The following is a 6,852-nucleotide window of genomic DNA, read 5'->3' on the forward strand; positions in this document are numbered from 1 at the left end:
AGCACCCGCAACAGCAGAGGACGGGGAATTGGCGTTCCCGGGGCTGATCCTGCCTCAGGAGAAAGGGAAGCACGTGGGAAGGAAAATGCGAGTTTTGGTCCAGAAACAAAAAAAAAAAAGAAGGGAAGGGCCCACTCCCGTCCGCTGGCAGAGGAAGGTTAAATAAAGCAAACAAAAAAAGGTCACCAAACTAATATTGTACCGAAACCAATGAATTTGGATGAGAGGCCCAAAGGGGAAAGGTTAGGGTGTTATCAGTGACATAATTTCTCTTCCTTTTTGTTAAAATAATTGGAAATTAAACCCCTCCAACACAGTGGGACAAACTTTCTGCAGGGTGGGAAGCATTCAAAATCTTACATTTCTCTGATTTTTTTTAAATGTTATCCTCCTGAACTACAGACATTACACCATGAAAGCACGAGAACACATACATGTGGACTCAAACATATATTCACATATATGGTTTCAGACACAGACCCACTTCTGCTGACAGCCTGACTCTGAGAGCTTTTTATTAGAATTAATTTCTGCATGTTTGCAGATGCTAAATTAGTTGCAGTAAATAACAACAATAAGGCTGAAATCTGTCAACATCTTGACAAATATTCAGAGAGCCATTTAGTTAGGAAATATGCTTATGATATTCATTGCTCCTAAAAGAGAAAATGATTATACAGTAACTAAACCCTAAGTAAGAGCTAAAGATATTCACCTCATGAAGCCATTTCTCAACTAGCCCCTTGGCACTTGCTGGAATTATTCGCAGCACGAGCTCTACTTTTTCATTTTCTGCTGACTCCATGTGGGTAATTTCTTTCTCGTGATTAAAAGTGAGCTTGGCAATTCCTTCAAAGCATTTCCTTAGGTGTGGTTGGACGTGGAGTGGATCCTTTGTCTCAGAAAGGATTCCTGAGAGATCATTGCTGCATCGAGAGAAAAAAAACCTGAAAAACGATAAAAAATGAACTTTAGAGGTATTTATACAAACATATTTTACACCAACACCAACAGCAGACAGATGAAATGGACTGTTTACCTTGGAAAGAATAGTCTTTTCTTCGCCAAATAATCATTCAAGGCCTTCCTGAATGTCATCCAAAAGCGATTCTGCCTCCTTCAACTTATCCAGCATCTGGGGCTGCGAGATAACCCTCGTGGCATTGGTCTCCTTCACTGACTCCTTCGTTATTAGCCTCCTGGTGGGTGAGATAGAATACAGTGAATGTAATAACCATACTTCACACAACAGGCTCTCTCTCTCTCTTTTAAATTGAAAATCCCCTTATTACAAAACAAGGGGTGTTCTTTTTCTTCTACCTTTAAGTAGGACTGCCACATTCATTGCTTTTTACAAAAACGCAGCTGCTTTTTAAGCTACAGATAAATAGAATCTGCTAGGCGGTAATTCTGCTCAGTCTGAATGCATTATTTTCTAAGTCACTTTGGCGAGGGACTTTTTATTATAAACTGGAATGAACAAGGGAAGTCCTTTTCTCAACTAATTATGACTACACTTTGTTCTATACTATTAACTTACAATGCTAGACTGATCAGTTTTTTTTTTTTTGCTTTTTTTTTGGCTTCAGCGAGTTCAATAAATTAACATGCTTTTTCTGGGAAATTAGAGAGCTAATTATTAAGACTTTATAGACTAATGATGAAAATATAAATAACACAGAACAATAAAGAATGGTGTATCAATAACATTCGCACAATCCCTTTGATGTGCACAATGTAATTTCCCATTTTAACACCACTGACGCATGGATGGGAGTTACTTTGACTCCATCTACAGAATTTCCTTCTCATAAAGATTTGTTAAACTGGATATATTGTAAGAACCGAGGAAAAAGAGCAAAGCCAAAACACCATTTTTCATATACCTATCCCTGCCACCCATTTTGTTTTCCTATTGTTGGACTTTCAATTTATAAAAATCAGGAATGACGGAAGAGAAGGCAAAGCTATAAAGACACTAAACCAGACAAACTTCAGACTTCTGTTGTTACTTCTCCCACTACAAGACATAATGTAGTATGTCCGAGTTGAAAAATAGTTGTGTTTATTTTTTTTACTCAGCTACTTTCAAGAATGGCTTAGTTTGCAAAGAAGAGTTTGATATTGCCCAGTAACACCAAAAACCAGAATATAGTTCTGAGGTTTCCGGACCTTCAGTGATCCAGACTGCTTGGCTTTGACAAAGGAAAAGATACTCAACTACATTCCAAGTGGATAACACCACATTTACCTCAACTGTTGTCCATAGCTCGTAACTACCGGTACACAAAGACTCCAATAATGAAATGTAAACATTTAGATATCACCACATAGTTCCTTTTATGCAACATATACTGTAATGAACTGAATTTAAATAAATAAATAAGAAAAATCCTTTCTCTTTATTAATTCAAATTCACTTTCAATACTTATGAGTTGAAAACCATCACTATAGTAGAAAGACCTGTTGACAGAACTGCTTCTGTCCAGCATTCAAGATTACAAATTAGAATCCTGGAAACAAGAACTTGCTCAGTGAAAGAAAACTCACACTGCCACCATCTTAATATCCTACTTGCATTCAAAATAATCCCATCCCTATGCATTTCTGCCTGAAATATTATGAGGGATAGTTACTATACATTTTTCAAGCACCTACTGTAAGAAGGTACATATGTACAGCCAACAACAGTGTCATTGCTTTGAGATGCTAAAACTTGCTCCTTCCATGAGGCATTTCTCAGTCCTCTGATACACTTGGCAAGCTATGGACCCTTTTGGGTTGCTGGTCTCCATATCTGGAGGCCAACCTGGATGGTGGAGTGCCAGGAGAAGCCTAATTCATGTAGAATTAAGAACAGCGAAACTGTTCTACTAAGAAATAACTCTACATGTATCAGCGGAGCTTCCAAGATATGAGAGTAAATGAACACATCCACACAGACATTCATTACCTACACTTTATTTTAGTACCAAGCTGTGTGTTTGTGTACACTCAAAATATGTCCTTTCATATTATCTCTGAAACAAGGACACTATCTAGCATACTGCCAATTTAGGTATGTTATCTTTTGTACTAAAGTAATACAGGAATTTTGAAATGCTTATTCCTGCTTGCTTAAAAACATATCTAGATCTGTCCATTTAGCAACACTTCTTTTCATGATGTGACAGTAAGGATGCTAAAGAAATAACTGTGAATGAGACAAGGCTTGCCAATGTGGGGTACTGTTTTCCCTAAATTCATTTCAGAATTAAAGCCATTCTCAAAAATTTTGTGGCCAACTTCCAGGCATATGACTGGCCTTCAGGTTATTGAGTATCCCACTTCCAGCATTGCTAATATCAATGATGCACAATACAATTTGATTAAAAATGAACCTATTTTATTTCAGCTGCATCAATTAAAGACAATGAAATAGTCAGATTGCACCCTGTGCTCATCCTCTGCCGAGTACTGACTGACAGCTTTTCACAGAAGCCAAGGTTGTGGTGCAAAATAATTAAGTGACTCGACAAACATTACAGCCCTAGTAGAGGCCCATTTACATACAGGGACAAGATCTATAAACTCCCACTTCTGTACTTGATCCATCTGCCTATGTTTCCCTACACTTCAGAAGAGAGAATCAAAATGAAGATGAATTCAGGAAAAAGAAAAAAAACAACCACCACATACCTTTACCAAACCTCTTTGTAGCTACTGCTTTGCCTTGTAACTATATACAAGTTAGCTACCTACGTCTTCCAGTATATTTCTTGCACGATTAAAAGCAAGTGTTTTACAGGTGCTTTTTGATATGCATGCACTTTCAATATTCTGCAGGTCATTCAATAGCACATCAGCTATAACTAAACACAGACTTAATACTCTGGGGAAGCCAAAGCATCAAAGGCCAATTTTTACGACTTTCCCTTGCCTGAAATGAAACGAATCTCTAGGTCCTAACCATATGGGGAGTAAGTTGACAGCCAAGAGCTTACCATTTCTCATCCACAGCTCTCCTCGTGTTGTCCTGGAGTTACTTGTGACCCAGAAATTGAAATCACTGCTCCATAATACCCTGCGTAAGTCACAAAAATGAAACCAGATACCCAAATGAGTGGAAAAGAAAGCATTTTCTCCCAGGTATAAAAATATTTGACATCAAAATCCTCTAGTAAATATTTTGCTAAAAATGTTCTTTACCTGTTTCCAGTTTTACTTCATGGAGTACAATGAGAAACAAGCCATGCACAAATGCTTGTTTGCCTTTCTCACTTGAATGATTCACTATACTTACTGGGAGGCTGTGTATCTGTTGTTTCCGAGCTCACATCATAAAAACTAAACAGAAATCAATTTAAGACAATGAACTTTAAACTTCATTTTCCCCCTCGGTATTCTAAAGTGGCACAGCTAAGTTGGAAAAGTTTTAAATAATGAAAGTCACTGAAGCCTAAATCACATACAATGGTGAAAGCTGAGATGTGAGATGGAGATGAAATCTAAAAGCTAATTAAATTCAACAAGAGCCTCTCAAAGGCAACATACCAGCTTAGCCTCCCATGCTAATATTTCGTTTTGAAGGGTGCAGTAAATGGAGGGCCTTTCATGGCTGCAGATTTCACAATGTGATCCACCAGCTAAACCTGAGAGGGGAGAAAAAAAAAAAAGATTAGATGCATGGATTACTGTACTGAATAGATGCCAAGGCCAAGATAAAAAGAATAGATAAGTTAGGGCTTCTGAGGAGCTAAATTTGAAGCCAACCAGCAAAACGGATTGAACCTTATTACCTCTAGTCACTGAGAAATTCCCTAGACAGTTGGATGTAATTTGAAAAGGTCAGAAAAAAATTTCCTTCACAGTATTATTGCTTCATGGTTTAAGGGTGTACGTTTGTGAGATGCCAGCTCTAATCATTTTTATTGACTTGCTCCAGAGAGACAGACAGATGCACAGGAAGGCAAGACAGATGGAAAAGACATATCCTACCTTTGTTTCCAGTTCTAAAAAATATCACAGTATTAGGTATGTTTTAATGTTAATAATTTCAGTTTATCCTTTGCCATCTCTGAGAAGAATGTGCCTTGTTTCTCTAAGTCAGCCACAAAAGGGGGAAAAAAAAACCCCGTGCATATCATTGGAAACTTGCTACAATTTTTCATATTTGATCTGAGCGTTCATTGAATTCCATGTGAATCTGAAACATATAACTGAAATTCAGTAAGTGTAATAGGATTTTCTAGACAATTTTAGGTATGCTCAGTTGATTTTTCTTTTCACCTAGAAGGGAGCAGTTCTCACTGAACAGATTATAAGAATGACCTTCAACATACTGACAGTACAAGCTTTGTTATCAATGTGGTTGTGCTGGAAAAAAAAAACAAAATAAAACAAAACAAAAAAAAAAACCCAGACAAAAACAAAACAAAACCCCAAAACAAACAAACAAAAAACCAACCCCACCCCGGTTAAAAGCATTTAATTCTTTGACTTAGCATACACAGATGCTTGTAATCAAATATGAACATTTGCTAACATTACATTTACAGTCCATTTTTTTGTCAGGCAATTAACATCAAAGGAGATTTAACAACACAAAAGCAGAATTAGCCACCCCAACCCCTGGAAAAGTTTAATTAACATTAGATTTTCTTTTGTTCAGAAGACATTTGTCTTCCATTCATAATACAAACATCGGTATTCACTGTATCCTGGCTCTGAATGCACTGCAGAGGCAATTTTAATGGCCATTAAAGCACAGCTCTGCGAGTTCCTCTACTGTATTATGTTTATGGAGCCCGCCTGAAAGCTGACTAAAACTGTTTCCACTTGGATAAGAAAGCCATTTCCATATGGTCATGTTCCCTCCCCTCAAGCCCCGTACATTCAGAGAGTAACAAGAAATTGCAGCAGAAGAGTTGCATATATATTCACTCCTCCAGAACTTTATAGCTCAGAGAGGAAATCACAAAGGCTTAGCTGTAGCAAGGAACAAAAAGCAGGGGGAATTGTTCCGCTAATGGAAGCTGTTCCTTTCAATTGAAACAGGACCGTTCCCCAATAGAAGAGATACATGGACCATTTAAACTCAACACTTTCTTCAACGATTTAGGAACCTTTCGAAAGGAGACATGCGCACCTGCATATATAGAAAGGGGGCTGGGGAGAGGCAATCACATACTAGATTTATAACAATTGATTTAGACTCTACTATTTTTTTTTTAATCAGACTCCCACTGTCAGCTTCAGGATGATGCTGAAACAGAATACAAATTTAGGTTTTTTAAGATCACAGATGTGTAACTACAGAGGAACCCTCCAGTTTCTGTGGCAACATGACAACATTGTGATTTTTATTCCTCTAACTTTTTTCCAACAGAAGGAGTGATAGAGAAATTAAGCTCTGTCATCCTCCTGATCTAAGCTCAAAGATGAACTCGTGCATCCTATGAATCTTTTTTGCCAAAAAAACCCCTCATTCATCATGAAAATAGGGAATGTTCAGGACACAAACATTTAATGTCAGAGACTCAATTTTCCAAAGACTACTCCTCCAACATATTTTGATGCCATTTATAACACAGTAATGTGATGTCACCTCATTCCATCTTTGCAAGACCCTCACTTCTTTTGTTTCCTTTTTTTTTCCCTGTCTCCTCAAGAGCAGCATGTGTTAACAGACAAGAAACTTAAATCCTGATTCATCATACCATATCTAGAAGGGAAGGATAGCAAGAGTGACAGCACTTCTGTTGCGCTATTAGTAGAATCCACCGTCTGGAGGGCCCCAGTAACACCAGTAAGGACACGTTGGCTTGGCTTTAGATTCAACAGCTCTAGTTCCCATGGGAAAAGGGATTCTG

The 6,852-nt window shown here is 37.7% G+C and overlaps 1 long non-coding RNA gene across 1 annotated transcript; it reads right to left on the minus strand.

The window, feature by feature from the left end:
- Nucleotides 1–498: 498 nt before the first annotated feature.
- Nucleotides 499–6,132, minus strand: LOC138682467 (uncharacterized). The gene is made up of 3 exons (XR_011322551.1): nucleotides 4,535–6,132; nucleotides 3,985–4,064; nucleotides 499–1,199 (listed from the first exon to the last, which is right to left on the minus strand). It is a non-coding gene; the product is annotated as an uncharacterized lncRNA (long non-coding RNA).
- Between the last annotated feature and the right edge of the window lie 720 nt (nucleotides 6,133–6,852).

The sequence above is a fragment of the Haliaeetus albicilla genome, chromosome 28, assembly GCF_947461875.1.
Source record: "Haliaeetus albicilla chromosome 28, bHalAlb1.1, whole genome shotgun sequence".
Lineage (NCBI taxonomy): Eukaryota > Metazoa > Chordata > Aves > Accipitriformes > Accipitridae > Haliaeetus > Haliaeetus albicilla.